This window comes from Notamacropus eugenii, chromosome 6 (genome assembly GCF_028372415.1).
Source record: "Notamacropus eugenii isolate mMacEug1 chromosome 6, mMacEug1.pri_v2, whole genome shotgun sequence".
Taxonomy (NCBI): domain Eukaryota; kingdom Metazoa; phylum Chordata; class Mammalia; order Diprotodontia; family Macropodidae; genus Notamacropus; species Notamacropus eugenii.
The window spans coordinates 339,018,377-339,038,425 of NC_092877.1; positions in this window are offsets into that span (position 1 = coordinate 339,018,377).

Genomic DNA, 20,049 nt, shown 5'->3' on the forward strand with positions numbered 1-20,049 from the left:
GGCTTCCATCCACCCAGAAGTTCTCTAAGCTTGATCTCACTTTCCCATACTATTCATGTATTTGTGGAAGACTTTTGGAGGAGAAATTTTTGTACTTTGATCTTTGCTGCATCTTGTTCAACCTGAGATATATCTGGGTTGACAAGAGTACTCTGTCCCCTTTAGAATGTTGCTTTTACTTCTATCTCTGACTGGAGGAAAGCATTTCCTCAAATAAGATCTGATTTACTGAACTCCCAAGATTTGACTCCCAAAGCATTTAGATCAGTGGCATCAAACTCAAATAGAAATGGGGACCACTAATTCATACATGAGGGTCCCTGCAGATTGTATATTGTCTTAGAAAACCATGCACATTTATATAGTTCTTTTAAAAAAATTTAATACACCAGCACATTAAAATCAGATAGGGACTACATTCTAAATCTGATTTGGCCATTCTTGTGATTGTTGTGGGGCCATATGTTTGATATCTCTGATAAAGATGACCATAACTTCTAAACTTGATTTGTGTTCTAGCCTTTCCTGGCTCAGATTTCCAGTTGTCTACTTTTCCATCTTCCTGTTGTTGTCCAGTCATGTTCGACTCTTTGTGAGCTCATAGACCATAGTACCAGGGCCTTCTATCCTCCACTATCTCTCAGTCTATACAAGTTGGTGCTCCTTATTTCCATGACACTGTCTATCCATCTCATCCTCTGCCATCCCCTTTTACTTTTGCCTTCAGTCTTTCCAAACATCAGGGTCTTTTCCAATGAATCCCATCTCCCCATTATGTGGTCAAAGTATTCCAGCTTCAGTATTTGACCTTCCAGTGAATAAATTAATTTTTTAAAGTATTGACCCCTTGATCTCCTTGCTTTCCAAGGGATTCTCAAAAGTCTTCTCCAGCATCCCAATTCTCCAGTGCTGATTCTGTGGCACTCAGCTTTCCTTCCAGTTCTACTCTCACAGCCATACGTTGCCAGACCCCCACATACTTTCCTCTTCCACCAACCCCAACTGAATGATCCAAAATCCTATAATCTTATATTTATAATAAAAAAAATATTCTACTTCACTCACAACTCCTCTTTCTGGACTTCTCCTTTTTGCCCTCTTCCTACCTTTGGAAAGAACCTCTACTCTGTAGCTTGATCTCCTGACTGGTTTTTCCCTTACTCAATACCATTGTTTCAGGAAGATCCTAGCTATGCTTTATCTAACTTATGCCTTGACTTTAAAATGGTCTCCTCTACAACAGTTGCTTTGCAATCAGATAGCAGTCTTCCTTCTCCCTTCTTTCCAGCTCCCACTTACATATTGTTTTTCCCCACTAGAATATAGCTCCTTGAAGGCAGGGACTATCTTACATGTTTGTATGTGTATTCCTAGCACTTGGCACAGTATCTGATACATAAGAAGCATTCAGTAAATGTCCTTCCTTGTTCCCTCCCTCCCTTCCTCCCTCCCTTCCTTCCTTCCTTCCTTCTTTCCTTCCTTCCTTCCTTCCTTCCTTCCTTCCTTCCTTCCTTCCTTCCTTCCTTCCTTCCTTCCTTCCTTCCTTCCCTCCTTCTACTTTGTCTCTCTATCTCTTTTCCTTCCTTCCTTCTTACCCATCATCTATCTCTCTATCTATCTTTATACTTTTTTGTACAAACCTTGGATTTAATCCCAGCAGGGAACTCTGTCCTCTGCTACATATCAGCAGCTTGTCATTGGCTTCTATTCCCTGAGGGCTGCATGGAGCAAGAGAGGGTAAGTGGCTACCCTTGGCTGTGGTGCCAGGATTCGTCAGAGACAGGACTGAGTCCTGACTCAGGGTCTTCCTGACTTCTAAGTTGGCTCTCTCTCCACTGCTCCTTCTCCTGCTTTTTCTCCTAACTCTAATGCAGTAATAATTTATAACCTCAAGGATAAATATATTCATAGAAGGCATTCAATAAACATTCATAGTTGTTGAATAAATAATGGATTCTATCTGGCTAGGACTTCCAGTGCAGAAGCAGCATGGAGTTTAATAATAATCATAGCTAACGATGACATGGTTCTTTAAAGTTTGCAAAGCATTTCAGTGTATTATAGTATCTGATCCTCTTAACTACCCTGTGCTGTTATTATCCCCACATTATAGATGAAGAAAGTGAGACTGAGAGGGGTTGAGGGTAGTGGGAAGAGGGGTTAGGATGGGAGTTAGGAAGTATCAGGTTCAAATTCTACCTCTTCCACATACTTCCTGGGTGACTATGGGGAAGTCACTTAACCTCCTATTGCCCTGGGGAGTTCTTTAAAACTCTCCATTACTGACTGGTTGCTGATCTTCTCATTGGAAGGAGTTTCTACCTTGGGAACTCCCTCATAGAGATGAGCTCTCCAGATTTGGAGGCATGGTCTTTGTCTATTAAAGGAATTAGTAGGAGTCATAGTTGACTTTTCAATTAGATCAACTTTTAAAAATGGCCCCATTATACAGATGAGACCACTAAGGCATAGAGAGACAAAGTGACTGGCAGCTAATACCCAAGCACCTTGGATGCTGGAGCCAGTGCTCTACACCATGAGGATTTGGGTGTCTGTCCCCAATACATTGTCTGCATGATTGGAATCCCTTTCAAGCCTCTTGAACCCTTCAACAGAGGAAGAAGGGTGGTATAAGAGAAAGAGCCCTGGCTTTGGAATCAGAGTACCTGGGTTCAAATCATGTCTTCTGTCACTACCAGGGTGGCTTTGGGCCATGCCACCCAGGTCTCTCAGCCTCACTAGCCTCATCTGTAGAATGAGAGGGTATAGCTAGATTGTCTCTCATTTCCCTTTTGGCTCAAAATCTGTGATTCTCTGCTCCCCAGAGCTGGAAGGAACCTTAGGGGATAGAACACTCTTTGCAGACTTAGAGGGGAAGGCATGAAGAGGAGCTTGGGAAATTGGGGGGGAACTGCAAGATTTTCTGAATCCTATTTGTAAAACTGATGTACAAAACACATAGAATGTGCATGTATATAATAACCATATAAGTTTTTACCACGTAAAAATGAACTTAAAACCATGCTACATCCTGTTCCCATATGCTTGTGTGCAAAAGGCCCTCATTGACAATTCACTTGGCACTGTCTAGCAAGTATAAAACGTGGTCTATAAATAGCAGTGGAGCCAATGCTGTTGGGAGCTCCTCTCCATGTGGGCAAAGATGGCAGTGTTTTGTTTTTCCTTCAGAATCCGGGATGCTAAATGCAGCAGCTAGCTCTCCTCCTGTGTGGGAAGAAGGAAGGAGTATGAGAAGCAGGGTGTTCTGGGGGAAATGGGAACCTGTTTGGAGACTTTGAAGATCTGCAGTGCTGAGACTGATCCATCAGTGGCTTTGGTCTGGCTGGCTTTATGAACAGCAGAAACCAGTTCTACTAGTCTGATAATTCTAGGCAATTTGGTCTGTGTATGTACTGATTGTTGATCAGGGCACACACACACACACACACACGCACATGCACACACACGCACACACACCTAATGAAACCCAAGGGTTTTTAGGATGAGCATTATTCAAAGGCTGTTGGCTTAAGAGGGCGGGGGTGGGGGATGGGAAAATCCAGGGGATATAGCTGGTAATATGAATAACCAATGGTAAGGAAGTAGGAGAACTATGCTGTTCTACAAAGAGACAGTGTGGCAGAGTCAGGAGACCAGGATTCCAAAGCCTGGCTCTGATACTTACTACCAGAGTGACCTAACTTGTCTGGACCTCAGTTTCCTCATATAAAATGAAATAGTCTCTGAAATGTCTTCCAACCTGATCTCTGTGACTCTGTGAGAGGACTAGACAAACCTCAGAGGGATAAGGATGAGCTATTATTTTTCAAGTATAAAACACCCACACAGTACAATCATCGTGGACTCGGGTGGGGATGGGGAGTGAAAGTTGCATATTAAAAAGTAGACAGTGTCTCAAGATGACAAGCTTACCATCTAATAAAACAGTTTGTACTTTAACAGGAAACAATGTTCCCCTTATTACCTAATTTTCCCTGATGTTGCTGGCTTTTGTATGATTAGGATCCAGTGGAGATTGTAATAATAGAATAAAAAGTAGCACTTTTTGTGCCATCAGTGGCTTGGCAGCTGTGTCCAGCTTTTCTTGACTCCTTTTTGAGGTTTTCTTGGCAAAGATACTCGAAGGGTTTGCCATTTCCTTTTCCGGCTCATTTTGCAGATGAGGAAACTGAGGCAAATAGGATTAAGGGACTTGCCCAGGGTCACCCAGCTAGTAAGTGTCTGAGGCTGAATTTGAATTCAGGTCTTCCCAATTCCAGGTTCCACCTAACTGCTATGTTTTGTTTGTGTCTGGGGCAGTACAAATCAACCTCCTCCTGGCAAGCAGCTGGAAAAGGACACTTGACTTTGAGGGTAGGAGTGCAGTGATGAGGGTGGAGCAGAGTGGGACTGGACAGTTTGTCCAAGACTACTGGGGAGAAAGTGGATCATTTGTCTGCTTTGTTTTAACTAATTTTCTTCCTAGTGATGTATTACATTGTGTTGTTTCTATGCTGCTGAAGCAAAGCTCTGGTCATTCTTCCTTAGTTACAGCTTTGGTTACGCGAGGCATTGTTTCACAGAGGGCAGCCTCCTGCACATTCTGCTTGTTAGCTGTGACCTTGGACATTAATATTCCAAAGAGGAGTGGGAAATTGAATTTAGCTCTATCACTTAAAATGTCAAGAAAATTTTTTTGCCATGGGTTCAGCAGGTATTTTGTGGATCCCCGTGATTTTTGTCTTTCCTAGAACAGTTTCCCTCATGTGATTTATAGCTGGAAGGGAATGTAGAGATTGTCTGGGCCAATCTTCTCAGTTTACAAAAGAGATTGTTTAAAAGTCCCTCGCCCAAGGTCACATGGTAAATGGCAGCACCAGGATTTGAACCAACGTTCCTCAACTACAGATGCAGTGGTATAAAGAACCTGGCCTGGAGTCAAGAAGACCTGAATTCAAACTTGGCCTCAGCTCCTTCCTGGCAGCGTGACCCTGGATAAGTCACTTAACCACTGTTTGCCTCAGTTTCCTCATCTGTAAAATGGGGATAATAATAGCACTTACCTTCCAGGACTGCTATGAGGATCCAATGAGATACTATCTGTACAGTGCTTAGTACAGTGCCTGGAACATAGTAAGAGCTGTATTAATGTTGGTGGTGGTGGTGTCACTATTACTATTATTTCTGACATGGTGTTCTTTCATGCTTACCCCACAGAGGGACCTGTATTCTTCAGGACCTGTGGAAGAGATTTCTCTTACTATGTCAGTTCATTCAAAATGAAAAGGCCAGCATTACTGTTTTGCTTTCACAAAGCAGTGTGGCCCTTGACTGTATCTGTGAGAGATTCTCTCTGTAAGATAAAGGAAACCCTTTTCATGGCCTCTGTTCCACCTTTTTAGGTGTATCTGTGTCCTGTAAACTCCACCACACACACACACAAACACACCCTCATGTGCATGCACACACAGGCACACACCCACACACGTGCCTCAATTCCCTTTTGTGATTGACATCAGTAGGAGTCTGCTCTGGGCAAGGGAAAAGTCAGTCTGATGTCTTATTAATGGCATGTCTTAGACTTCTTCAGGAACATTTTCCAGCCCAAGATTCTTTCATTATTTTCCTCCAAGCTCCAGTGTCTCATCTCTACCTTCTACATGGAGTATTTGGGCTCAGAGGCAATTGGGGAAATGCCAGATAGGAAATCACATGAGACACGATGAGTTCCTCTCTGACTTTCCACTTTTGCTCTGAGCCCAGGGACAGCCTGCAGAAGGTGGAACATGCCTTTCCTTAGGGTGAGGAGAGGTGCATTCCTTGTCACAGAGAGTGTGGACCTCAGTAAATGGTGGAATCAGTCAGATTTGAATTTGGGATTCTTAGTCTTCTGTTTCTGAGTCATGGAATCATATATTTAGATCTGAAAGGCAGTTTGAAATCCATCACCATTGACTGACTGACTTACCCTCTCTGAGTCTCAGACACTTTAAGACTCTAAGTTCAAAGGGGTATGTTGACCTAGTTGACCAGATATAACAATGCAGTTGGGATTCAAGGGATTTTCCTATTTAGAACATCCTCCAGACTCCCAAGGGTCTACTATAGCCTACTAAAAGTGGGGACTTTTTGACTAGGATGTGGGGAAAGCAAAGGGAACAATAATTTACATTTGTAGCCTGAGAGCATAGAGGGGTATTGCTATGGAGACTGAGGATAGGTTTGGCACTACAGGAAGATCTTGTGGTTCTTAGGAGTCAAGAGAGAAGCCAATAAAAGAGAGATAGAAAGAGAGGATACTCAAAGAAGTTTCACTTTACACATAAGCTAAGTTTTGGAGGAAGTTAAAGGTTCTTAGAGATAATGAGTATTTAAATGAACAGAGAAGCAGGAGGGGGTGGCTCATCATAGCTGGAGATTAATTTGTCAGGACTGTGGAATGTGTGAGGGGAGATCACCATGTGACCACTCTGAGCTGGGACCAGTCTGTGAAAAGTTTCAAATGTCAATCAGAAAAGTTTACACTTGAACCTAGAAGCAAAATGAAGTGACTGAAATTTCTTAAACAGGGAAGTAGCATGCTCAAACCTGATTTAAGAAATATCAATTCAGCAGCTACACAGATGATGCATCAGAGAGGGAAGCTACTAAATACAGGGAGATGAGGACAGGACTGGCCCTGAAGTCAGGAGGACCTGAATTCAAATCTAGCCTAGACACTTACTAGCTGTGTGACCCTGGGCAAGTCATTTAACCCTGATTATCTCCTAAGGAATGAATGAATAAGTACAGGGAGACCAGTTAGGAGGTTATAGCAATATTCTAAGCAAAAGGAAGAGGTGATAAGGACCTTACCTGGAATGACAGCCATATAGGGGAGAGGAGAGAATGGGCACAAATGGAATAGACATTGAGAAGAGCGAATCAGCAACATTCAGCAACTTCTTGATGATGAAGAAAGTGAAGGATGATGAGGAAAAGTGAAGAGCCAAGGATGACTCTGGAGTCATGAATCTGGGTGACTAGAAAAGATTCCTTACAGAAACAGAGAAATTGGAATGTGGAGAAAGGAGAAGGTAACGAGTTCTGTTGTAGACATCTTGAGTCTGAGATGTCTGTGTGTCAACCAGTTATAGATGTCTAGCAAGTAATTAGACATTTAAAATCCCTTCCAGCTCTTTTTTTATTAACTATAATTAGTATTTATAGAATGCTTTATAGTTTGCTAAACACTTCACACAAGTTAATTCATTTGTGTCATCATCTCTAAATCTATGGTCCCAAGACCTCTCGCAGTCTTAGTTTCTTTATCTGCAAAAAAGAGGGGGCTCTGCTAGGTTCCCTCTAAGGTCCCTTCCAATTGTAGATGTTGGAACTGAATTGAACCTTCCCCTTTCTATCAAATTGGTCTGGGTTTTCCTGGGATGCTGCCAGGTGTCTCAGTGCTCTACACTCAGCAGTCTCCTTTCAAAGCAGAAACCTAGCAGTGAGCTAAAGCTACCCATAAATCAAATAAATTTTAATAGATAAAGCCTGATCCTCCAGTTTTCCTCATAGATTGTTCTCTAATATTGTCTGTTAAGCTGGGAAAGAGAGAACAAGCAAACAGGTGACAAACACAATTTCCAGGCATACTCTATGTTGCCCTTTGGGAAAAGTCCCAAGGACTGAAGGGATCCAGGCCACGTGCTCACCTGATTCCACTTTTACCAGTCAAGACACTAGAAGCACATTCTCAGCAATCAATGCCTCTGTTTGCTTCCCTTCATCCTCTGAATCTGAATGAAGACGTACACTTAGGACACACTCCAGCCACAAACATCGCCTCTCCTTACTGCCCCTGTAGTCTCAGTGCCAGCCTGAAGTCACCTTAAAGCCATATATCCTTATACTCTGGTTATTTCCTGATGTCCCTAATGATTTCCTGAATATCTCCAGTCAAATATACTCTCAGAATGGTGAGAGATTAGGAAGGAAATCTTCCCATGCAAGATAGAATGGACCTCTTTTCCTCTATTAACCCCACAGCTCCTCAAGCTCCTGAGGCAAAGATCTGGCTGGGTAAAGTGCTCTTTACCTCTTGCCCTCCTTCATCAAAACATCACCATCTTTTTTCTATCCCCTCAGGATCTTACCTTCCACTAAGGAATAATGGCTCTAACTTAGAGATTCTCAGGCCATATTACAGTATTAATTCTTTGTTGTGAAGGATCATAGCAAGTTCAAGGAGAGTCCAAGTTTCATGCAGGCACATGCATTTGTAAATGCTGTTTCCTTACACTTGGGAAGACAGAAATGTGCACATGTGAATATAAGTGCAAATTTCATACCGTTTTTGGCACATCTAATGCCAGTGCATACTTTGAGAACCACTGGTCTTGTTCTCAAGCGTGTGAGGAATACCATATTAAGTAATTCCACGGTCCTTCCAGCCCATGTTTTTAACAGAAGCAGTAAGGGATAATCATACTCAATCATATGTCATAAATGAGTATGAATATCATCCCTGATGTCAAATTTTTAAATAAATAGACTTTTATTGATAACTTTGCTTTTGAATTTTCCCATCTAGCTAGGAGGCACAGAGGATAGAAAGCACTAGACTTAGACTTAGGAATACCTGAGTTCAAATCCAGACTTAGATACTTACTAGATGTGTTACCTTGAGTAAGTCACTTAGCCACCCTCTGCCTCAGTTTCTCAAACCATAAAATGGGAATAATAGAAGCACCTACCTCCCAGGGTTGTTGTGTGGATCAAGTGAGATAATATTTATAATAATATTTAATAATAATAATAACACAACAACCCAATATTTAACACAGTGCCTGGTATATAGTAGGTGCTTAATAAATGCTTATTTCCTTTTTTCTTGCCAGAAGGTCAGCTTTTATAACAAGTTTATTAATTGAAAAAAGTATAAAAAACATATAAATACACAAAAACTCAGATACTGAAAAATTGCAGTGTTCCACGCACAGGGATCTCCCATCTCTGCAAAAATCTATTCTTTGGAGATCAAGTTGGTTTGTTTTTTTTTTTATAGTTTCATAGGATTCATCTTTGGTTATTTCACAGTTATTGTTCTACTACCACTACTACTAATAATAACTAGCACATATCGCGCTTTAATGTGTGATAAGTGCTTTGCATGTGTTATCTCATTTGATCCTGGAATATAGGTTCTCTTATTATTCCCATTTTATAGATAAGGATATTGAGGCGGAGAGAGGTTGTGACTCGTCCCTGGTTATCCACAAGTTAACATGAAGCAGGATTAGAACTCAGCTCTTCCTGACTCCAGGTCCAGTGCTTCTCCAATGTGCCTCTCACTGCCTCTCCATTGATACTGAAGTAGTCAAGGCATATATTGCTTTCTTAGCTCTAGTGACTTCACTTTGAACCTTATGTCAAACTTTTGTGGTGAGGTTGTAACTCCAGTCCATGAACTTATCACTGATTGGAATGTCATGAAATTGTTCATATTTTTTGTCTCTAACATTTTTTCTGTAACTTTTCTCTGTGCTAAATTTGCTTTCTATTTACCCTAACCTTCTGACTTTAAGTTCTTGCCTTTAATTGTGGCATCTTAGAATTAGGAGGACAAGGTCCTGGTCAGCAGTCTTTGCTGCTGGTGGACAGCTCCCAAGAGCTCTCAGATTCCTGGGTGAACAACACCAAGATTTATAGAATGTGGCACTGGTGTGTCTGGGTGAGGAGATAACTCCCCTTGGGACTATTATGTGCCGTGGTCTGTTTGGGGTGTCTATAAAGGAGATTATGTTCTTAGTTTTGAGACTGCAAGAGCTCATCTGTCTTGGAAGCAGACGCTGTTGGAGTTCTCATAAACTGTGCTTTGGTCTTAAGGGGAAATAGATTTTATGGGGCCGTTTCATCCAATGTATTGCATACAGAATAACAGGAGCTCTGAGTTTTATAGTCTTAAATGCAAAGTTAATCCAACTACAAACACATGTGTGGTGTGTTCAACTACTGTGGTGGTCTTCCCTTGTGACTTGCTTAGTGGGTGGCTCTGAAATTTTGCATGTAGCAGCAGTACAGTGATTGGAGATTTAGACCAATAATATCTCTTTTTTTTTTCCATAGTGGGAGGACTGGATGATGAACAGAGTTCTGTTTTTTTTGTCAATTGAGATTCATAATTGTTGCATTAGGGCTGATTGGCTGCCAAGAAAGTGGCTACTGGGTCTCCCTAGCATGTTGGTTGCCAGTTAAATTATTTTAATAAGTTACTGTGTTTAAAAGAAAAAGAAAGTCAAGGGAGGGGCTGAAATGATCCATTTAGTGCCTCCTCCAAGGAAGCTTCTGGTGGAAAAGAGAGGCCATTGACATCCCCATGTATATGGGATGGGAGGGTAAAACAGTGTCGTCTGTGACTGCCCTTGATGCTTGCCTCTCTGTGTTCCATTGTGGCCATCTTCTGTGCTCTTTTTAGCAGCCAATTTATGCATATCTGGGATGAGGAATGGCTTCATTTTTCTGGAGACTGCTGGGCCCATCTGCTTTTATTCTCATGCAAATAGACTATCTTCAATGAATGGAAAAAACAAAACATTTCTTTTTCTTTCTTCCAACTTATGGCTATTTTTTATTGGAAAGGAAAGGGGATTGAGTTCATTTAATTAGTTTTTCTTCTTCTTCGAGGGATAGGTTCCTAAAGTATTAGCAAATTCAGTCCTTGAGACAAAAGAATTTGACCTGCCTCTTACCTTCAAAATGGCTCCTGCCTTCCTTGCAGGAGAGCAATCTGTCACATAAGAGGAGACCTATAAAGATGAAACACAGGGATGGTTGGAGAGGAAAATGGAAGTGGGGGGTGCATGTAAGAGAAGCTTATGTGTTGTGACTTCTCCCTCCTTTCTCCATCTTCTGGCTTCAGTCAGACCACACCTCAAATAGTAGAGAAGGGAAAGAAATGGGTAGTTGAATAAGTCACAATGTGTGGTGTTCCAGACACTGAACTTGAGGACAGAAAGATCTAGGTTAAAAGTCTATCTCAGATACTGTCTGGGAGATTCTGGGTAAGTCACCTAATTTCTCTGAGTCTCAGTTTCTTTTTTAATAAAAAGAGGGGTTGGGTCCAGGGGCCATTAAGGTCCCCTCCAACTCAAAATCTATGATCCCAGTGGGTTTAGTTCAGTGTAGGAAAGATATTGACAAGTGGAGAATGTTCAAAGGAGGGCAAACCAGGATGGTGAAAGGTCTTGATAGATGTCAATTGGTTAAGAAACTGGGGCCATTTTATTTAAAAAATGGAAAACTTAGCTGTGTTCCAGTATCTGAAGAGCAACAGCTGAACATCGTAAAGTGGCTAGTTTAGGCTTGAGGTCAGGAAAACCATCCTAAGGATTCAAGGTATCCATAAGTGGAATGCACTGTCTTGGGAGACAGTGGCTTCTTTCTCATTGGATATGCTCAAGAAGAGACTGGAGCTGCTTTTTAGGTAGATATATTGTAATGCGGATTAGAGTCAGTTGGGGAGGATATGGATTGGGCCTGGTGGTCATCAATTCTCATATTCTAGGATTTTATTATCCTGTAATTCTCCCTCCTGTTCATGCTCTTCTCTTTAATCTCCCACACCAGACACCAAGATCATCTGTCTTTCATTTTGTCTCCCAAATTCCCTGAACTTCTTAGGATCCAGGGCTGCCCTCTCTAGGCAAATTTCCTTGCTCTCAGAATAGCTCTTTCTCTCCAGCCCTAATCAAAATTCTGTTCCTCAGGACTCATCTAAGTTAGCTCTAGGAAGAAAGGGAACTGATAGTTCAAGGGACCTGATTAACTAACTATTTTTAATGCCTGAAAACCTCTCTCCCACAGGATTTTCATAGAATGTAAGATGTTCATGGCAGTTCAGAGTAGAATGAGAGTTAAGAGGTCATCTGGTCCACCATTTTCCTTCTACAGCATCTCCTTCTTTGATTCTATTTCACCTGAAAAAAAGAGGCAGCATGGGATGGTGGAGTGAGGAAAAACTGGATTCTAGTCTGTCACACATTATCTGTGACTCTGGCAAAGTAATCTCTTAGTACTCCAAGCCCCATCTAAGACTATAAATTGCAGTAAATGTGAAAAAATGCAGTAAATTTTTAGTTTATATTTTTTGATGCCTTAATTCTCTAATCTTCGTTGATGGTGGTTGTGGTGGTTCTTTACTGAGATGTCCTAATACCAATGAAATTAAAAGTCTGGCATCTTAAAAATGAAAAGCACCCCCCCACCCAGTTCCCAGTAAAGCACTTTGCAGACCTTAAAGTATTTCTAAATTTTAGCCATCACTATAATTACAAACAATAACAGCAAAGATAGCAACAACATTAATAACGATAATAAACGAGTCCTCACAGAACATTCCTTTAAGTCACCTCTTCAGTCAGATCTTCCTCTTTGGAGAGCACTGCAGTTTTCCAAAGTCCCTTTAACAACGGGATACTCAGAATTAGATGCAGTAGTCCTGGAATCATTGATTTAGAGCTGGAAGGCACCTATGAGCTCACCTAACCCAACCTTGCATTTTATAGATGGGGAATCAAATCCCCCTTGTCCAAGGTCACATAAGTTAAGTGTCAGAGTTGGGATTTAAATCCAGGTCCCTCAAGTCCAAATGCCCTGTCAGTCTTTCCAGTGGGCCATGCAGTGGTCTGATCGATGAAGAATAATTGAGACTATTGCCTCCCTTTTTCTTTTTTAAAAGGGGGATCTGGAGGGGATGATTGCTTAACTTAGAGGAATAAATTTAGTAATTTAATAAAATACTGGATTTTAGCCATTATAGTCAGTGGGGAAAGGTGTCAGGACCATTGAGTCTAGTGGGAGAAATTGCTATAAGAAACAAAACCTGAAAAGGGTTTTCCCAATTCTCCCTCCTTCTTGATCTAACAAAATTTTGGTAGATGTGTTTTTTTGAGATGATGGAAAATATGTTTTGTCTACCCTGTCTCAGTGACAGATGGGAGTCTCATTCTATTCAGTCTTGGAAAAGATCCGTGACTTCCCAACCTGAGAGAAGGCATATAATAAATTAGTAGTCTCTTCTCTACCCTACCCCACAATGAAATTAAAACCTGATACTAAGATTGGTCAAATAAGATCCAACTTCTCTGGGAAACTATTTGGGATCATTCAATAGATCAAGCAATAAGCATTTATTAAGTTCTTACTATACGCCAGGCAAATAAATTCCTAGGTCCACAGATTTTAAGAAGCCTATGAATTTAGATGGGAAAAAAGTACAATTTTATTTTCTCTAAGTTAAAATTGAAATTGAGCATTTCCTTCAATTATGAACAAAAAAAATCAAACTATGATTCTGAGAAGGGGTTGACTGGCTTCGCCTGACTACCAAACAATCCATGACACCCCAAAATCCGGGGGAAATATTGCGCAATCATGAAATGATTGCCTTTTGTAATTGAATTAGAGCGTCTTTATCTATGGAGTCATTCAAAAGGTAATTCGGCTAATTGATGTTAATTGGTTCAGTGGTTCTGGGGTACGAGTCACAGACAGCCAATAGTGGGGGACACTTAGCCAGAAGGGAGTTGAAGATGATGGCAGTAGAGAATCTCTAACCCCTCAGCAGTACCTCTAGAAGCCCTGGGAGGAAGCTACGCCAGCCTGACTGACGGGTCCAGAGAACATTCTTGCTACACTTAGAGGCAGAGGAAGGAGAGGAGGGGAGAGAAGGAAAGATGTATTTATGAAACATCTGTTACGTGGCTAACATCTCATCTGATTATCACAACAGCCATGGGAGGTGGAATTATTGTTCACACTTTACAGTTAAAGAGACTGAAGCAAAGGTTAAATGACTTGTCTAGGGTCACGTAGTTAATAAGTGTCTGAGATGGGATTTGAACTCAGATCTTCCTGACTCCAGGCCTGGAGCTCTATACTCTGTGGCACTTAGCTACCCATGGCATTTCAAGCCCTTCATAATCTGCTCTAGTTAACCTTTCTAGGCTTATTTTCTGTAGGCAGTACTCTCCTTCAAACACTCTACAATCAACAGAATGGGCTACTTCCTGTTCCTTATTCCATGTCTTACCTCCATACCTTTGCAGAAGCTGTTTCCCATTCCTGGAAAACACTACTTCTTGCCCTCTGCCTTTAGGTATCTCTAGAGTTCTGCAAGGCTTAACTCAAGCATCAGTTCCTAGGCAAACCATTTCCTGATCTCTTCCTTTCTTAATGTTCTCCACTTCCTGAGATATCCAGTCATCCTGAGGAATATCTGGTCACTGGATCCAGATGGTTCAGGAGGAGAAAGTGAGGCTGGTTACCTTGCACAGCCCTCCCTCCCTCCAAACAAAGTCAACTGCAGGTCCTGTCATCATTTCCCTGATGTCATGGTCCTCTTCAAAAACGAAGGACAAACACTCACAGCACACACAAGGTCCGCTTCCTGAAATGATCTCATATTTCCTTACCTGTCTCCATGACATTTCTCTTCAAGACAACGTTAGCACTTTGATGGCAGAAACTGTCGTCCTTTGTGGCTGTTTGCCCAGTCTCTAGGGCAGGGACTCTAGCACAGGACTGTTAACAAATATCAGCTGCGTTGCAGCTGAATTGTATGCAACTGTGTGCAGAAATTAAGAACATTTGCAAGGCCTGGCTAGAATGCATTATTAAGAATGTTTTTTCCAAAAGTCGATTACAGGCTCATAGATTCTGAGGGAGTTTTCTGCAAGGAGTTTCTATTAAAAATAGATATGGTCATGAAGTCATACCCATACTACACAGTCAGCATCCAAAACAATTCAAACAATATGTGTTAAATGTTAACATGCAAGGCCCTGCACTGAGCTGGGAATGTAGAGATGAAACAAAGCAACCATGGTGCACGGGGGGTGTGGGCATGTCCATCACCAGTGGTGCAGTGGATGAGCTGGGCTACCATACCACTTACTACCTGTGTGACTGTGGTCAAGATGCTTAACCTCTCAGGGTCTCAGTTTCCCCATTTGTGATGAGGAATGGGAACCAGGTTATAGGAAACAGGGAGGAAGGTTGGGCTTGATTAACTCTAAGGTCTCTTCTAATTCTACATCTATCATCTTAAGACATAGTCCATGTCCTCAAGGAAATGACTTCTCTTGACTAAAAGGATGGAAGGAATATGATTTAAAAAAAAAATCAGTCAATCTACAAGCTTTGTATGGCAACTTGCAGGGTGATACGGAGTTAAAAATGAAACCACATTTGATCTCAAAGAAATTACATTCTATCAGGAGAGATTTAATGTACAGTCTTAAGCATATACAAGATAAATGCAAAGTAACTGGGGGAGGGGTAGCCAGGGAAAGAGATCAGGAAGGATCTCATGTAGGAGGTGGTGCTTGAGCTTTGAAGAAAACTAGAGGTTCACAGAGACAGACAGTAAGGAATGATATTCCAGGCATAGGGTACAGCTTGTGCAAAGGTGTGGAGAGGGGAAATGAAATGTTGTGTACAAAGAACATCAAGATGACTGGTATGGCTAGCTGGTAGATTGCCCCAAACTGTGGAACTAAGTTCTTTATCAGAGTAGTTTAAGCCCTCCAGGCTTTCACAAACTGTCAATTCACTTCCTGAGAATGAGAAGTTCTCTGCTGCTTCACTCTGCTCAGAGTAATGAAATACTCTGACTGCTTGGCCCATTGTGATCTATTAGCCCCTTCACGACTTCTGGAGTTCCCCAAGCTCAGCCTGGGTGTATTTTAAGCAACCAAGTGGTTCTTCTCTCCTCTCCCTCCCTGTTAGATGAGTCATGCGATGTCTGCCAAAAAGTGCAGAAAATTAAATTGAAATCTAATGAGGCTTGCCAGTATTAAACATTATTTGAGAATGGTAGTAATTAAATGCTTTTTACATAGGCAATGCTTTGTTTATAAGATGGGTTACACGCCACCAGCAGAAGCAACAAAGGTCCTAAAGCAGAAAGAATGTTGTGTTTGGGGCAAGAAATCAATCCAGCCTGTGCAAGGACAGTGAAAGACCCTGGGATGGCTTGGTGATCACTTAAAGAAGTCTCTCTGTCTTTCTCTGGCTCTCTCTGACACTGTCTCTGTCTCTGTGTCTCCCTCCCTCCCTCCCTTCTCTCTCTCTCTCTCTCTCTCTCTCTCTCTCTCTCTCTCTCTCTCTCTCTCTCTCTCTCTCTCTCTCTCTCTCTCTCTCTCTCCCTCCCTCCCTCCCTCCCTCCCTCCCTCCCTCTCTTTCTCTCTCCTATTGTCCCATTAGCCCTCACCTCTCACAAAGCCTTGGGCTGGGTTGCTGCCCACAAACAGGCAACAATAAGTCTGTGCTCTCACCCTCCCACCCAAACACAGCTGCTGGGCTAAGTGGTAGCTCTGGCCATCTGGAGTAAAGAGAAAGGGCCCTCCCCACCCCCACCTTCCCCCCATCTTCCTCCCTCCCTCCCTTTTTCCTCCCTCCCTTGATTTCTTACTGACTGCTGAAGGGTGACTAGGGATTCTTGGCTTTCTCCCATTTCAGTGAGACTAAATTGAGGGAAGAAACAAGGCTGTATAGTGTAAGATATACCCTTCTAGTTTGAGCTTCTGGTAAAAAATGGGAGTCTCCACTGGAGATATTTCCATGAGTTCTCCCCAAATCAGTAAGTTTGCTTCTAACCTGTGCAGAGAAAGATCTCAAGGCTTCCCGCTTAGGAGTCTGGAAACCCCTTTAGCTAGTGCTAGAACCTTCCTATTAAAAATAAACCCCAGATAACTGAAGTAATTTGCTATGGAGTAAACCAGCCACAATTCATGATAATATAATAATAATATTTTAATAATTAATAATTATATATAATATTTTAATATTCAGTAAACATTTATTAAGCACCTACTCTGAGTCAGTCAGGCATTGTGATAAGCACAGGAGATACAAAGAAAGACAAAAACATGGTCCCTGCCTTTAAGGAATGTGCTTTGTAATCAGGAAGAAAATATACAAGACACATACAGAGTAGATGGAAGTCAACCTTAGAGTGAAGGTACTACTACTACTACTACTGCTACTACTACTATCACTACTACCACTACTACCATTACTGCTACTACTACTATCACTACTACTACCACTACTACTACTACCACTACTACTACTACTGGCTAGCTAACGTTTACATAGCTGCTACTATGTGCCAGGCACTGTGCTAACTAAGTGCTTTACAAATATCATGTCATTTGATCCTCATAACAACCTGGAAAGTAACTGCTATTATTGTTTTCATCTTATAGTTGAACAAACTGAGGCAAACAGAGGTTGAATGATTTGCCCAGGGTCACACAGCTGGTATATGTCTAAGGCTGAATTTAAACTCAGGTCTTCTTGACTCCAGGCTCTACATTCTATTTACTGTACCACCCAATTACCTGGGGAACTAGAAAGTCCTGTTGCAGAACACAGTCACCTAAGGCCTACTTCAAACCTAGTTTTCTGACTCCCATCTAGCATTCTCTCCACTGGGTAATGCTATCTTCCATCCTCACCAATTTACCCCGATTTCTTTCCCAGAGTTGGCAGAAGGGGAAAGGGAAGATGAAGTGTACAAAATTAAAAGGCTTAAATTTTTCTAACACATTAAAATGCATAGCATTTCCTTTATTTCTCCCTAAATTACCAGTCTTTATATAATTATATTTTAATCACCTACTTAATGATTCTTTTTTCACACCTCAAATTTCAGTTACAACTATTCAGAATAACTCTGGACATGCGTATTCTTGGCTTGTCCTTTTCCTCCAATTTTCTCTGATCTCACATTTCTTCCTGTTCCCCTCCCCACCCCTACACTCTGCTTTACCCCCATCCCAGCAAGGATTATTTCAGTTGCTTCCACATTTTATCCTTTGTGACAATTCTCTTTAATAGTGACCTTATTTCTAAACCTTGCCTTTACTCTTGCCCCATGATACACAATTTTTCAGGGCAATAGTAGATGATCAATAAACCCTACTCTTCATTCTTCCTTTTTATATAGTTCTAGAATCAGATTCATAGAATGAGGGAACTTAGAGATTACCTCCACTCTGCTCTGGAGAAGTTAATTGAAAAGCCCAGTGGATCTGGAGTTAGACAACTTGGGTTCTCTATTTTTGTGACCTTGAATAAGGTCCTTCCCCCTAGAGGAATCATTTTCTTCTATAAAAATGAGGAGGTTAGTGATCTCTAAGGCATACTCCTATGATTTGGTTCAGCATTTTAGAGATGAGTAAGCCAGCTTCTAAAAAGAAACTGTTCTATTATATCCTTCTCAAATATCCATGAATGGTGCCATGGAAAGAACTTTATACTTCGAGTCAAGAGGACCTTGGGTTGTAACCCAGCTCTGTCACTTACAATCTGTTCCACCTTGGACATGTCATTTAAATCCTCAGGGCCTTGGTTCCATCATCTATGAAATGGGAGGTTTGCATTAGAGATGATCCCTAAGGTCATGTCTAGCTCTATGTATAATACTGCTCTGGAACAGTGAATAAAACACTGGGCTTGGAACCAGGAAGACTCATCTTCATGAATTCGTCCAGCCTAAGACATTACTAGCTATGTGACTCTGAGAAAGTCACTTAACCCTGTTTGCCTCAGTTTCCTCATCTGTAAGATGAGCTGGAGAAGGAAATAGTAAACCACTCCAGTATCTTTGCCAAGAAAACCCCAAATGGGGTCACAGTCAGACACAACTGAAACAACTCAACAGCAAGAACTCTACTCATTTATTGTTGAGACACTTGTGTCCTTGCTACAGATTTCTCCCTAAAACCTCACTAAGCATTGAAATAATCTCTTCATCTCCTTTGTGAACTTCTAATTGTATTTTAATTTTTTCCCAAATTACATGTCAAGACAATTTTTAGCATTCATTTTTACAAGATTTTGAGTTCCAAATTTTTCTCCCTCCATCTCTTCTCTCCCCTCTTCTGAAAATGGTAGGCAACTTGATATGGGTTATACATGTGCTATCATGTAAAACATATTTCCGTATTAGTCACAGTTGTGAAAGAAGAAACAGTTCAAAAGGAAAAAAAGAATCCTCTGAACTTTTAGCATGCCTCCCACTCTGTGAAGCCACACATTTGACTTGAGCAGCAGGGCTGGTCACAGCATTTCCCTTGTCTTGCCTGGAAATCACACATTCTAGAACTTTCTTAGGATCACTTCCCATATCCTTCACATTTCACTTTGTTTCTTGCTCCAGAATCCAGCATATGGTCTTTTCAAAGAAAATGTTGGCATTCAACTCCTTCTAGGCAATTCCCCACTCACCTGGCTTTTAAATCTCTCTTTTATCATGTTCCCTTTGCCAAGGTCTTATATTTTTACTTTAGAAGTGGTCTGACCCCTTCCCATCGTGAATTCTTCTCCTTTCTATTTCTTCTAATATAAAAATGCTCCTCCTACTAGAAGTATAAAACTCATTCCTGCCTCTCCCTCCCCACCCCATTCCTCATGGGGAAGGCAATTTCCTAACTGGTTTTCAGTTATAGTAACACGATCACTCTACATTTCATCCCATTAAACAATACCAATTATAAAGAGATACCACCATCTAGATGCTGGTGACGAAATAGAATCACATCACCTCAAAGTTGGAGGGAATCTCAGAGACATCCGGTCCAACAAAAGAATGCCCTTTTAAAAATATTGCAGATAAGGGAGTATCCACAAGCCTCTATTTTTAAACCACCAGTTAAGGCAAGACCACTCTGTCCCGAGGCAGCTCATTCTTCTTGCAGGATACTTAGGAAATTCTTCCAGATACCAAGCTTAAGTTTGCCTCTCTGAAACCTCTACTCAGCTCTCCTAATTCTACTCTCTGAGACCAGGGAGAACAAATATAACCCCTGCTTCACTGGACAGCCTGTCAAAGGCTCACACTATTACCATATCTTCTGCCCACCCCCTCCACCACCCCCCCGCCCCCCCGCCTCCCTTAGTCCTTTTCCTCTCCCCACTAAATAGTCCAAGTTCCTTCAACTGATCCACAAATGGCCCTTTATCCAGTCCTCACAGGCCTGGTCATGTTCTTCTGAGTGTGCT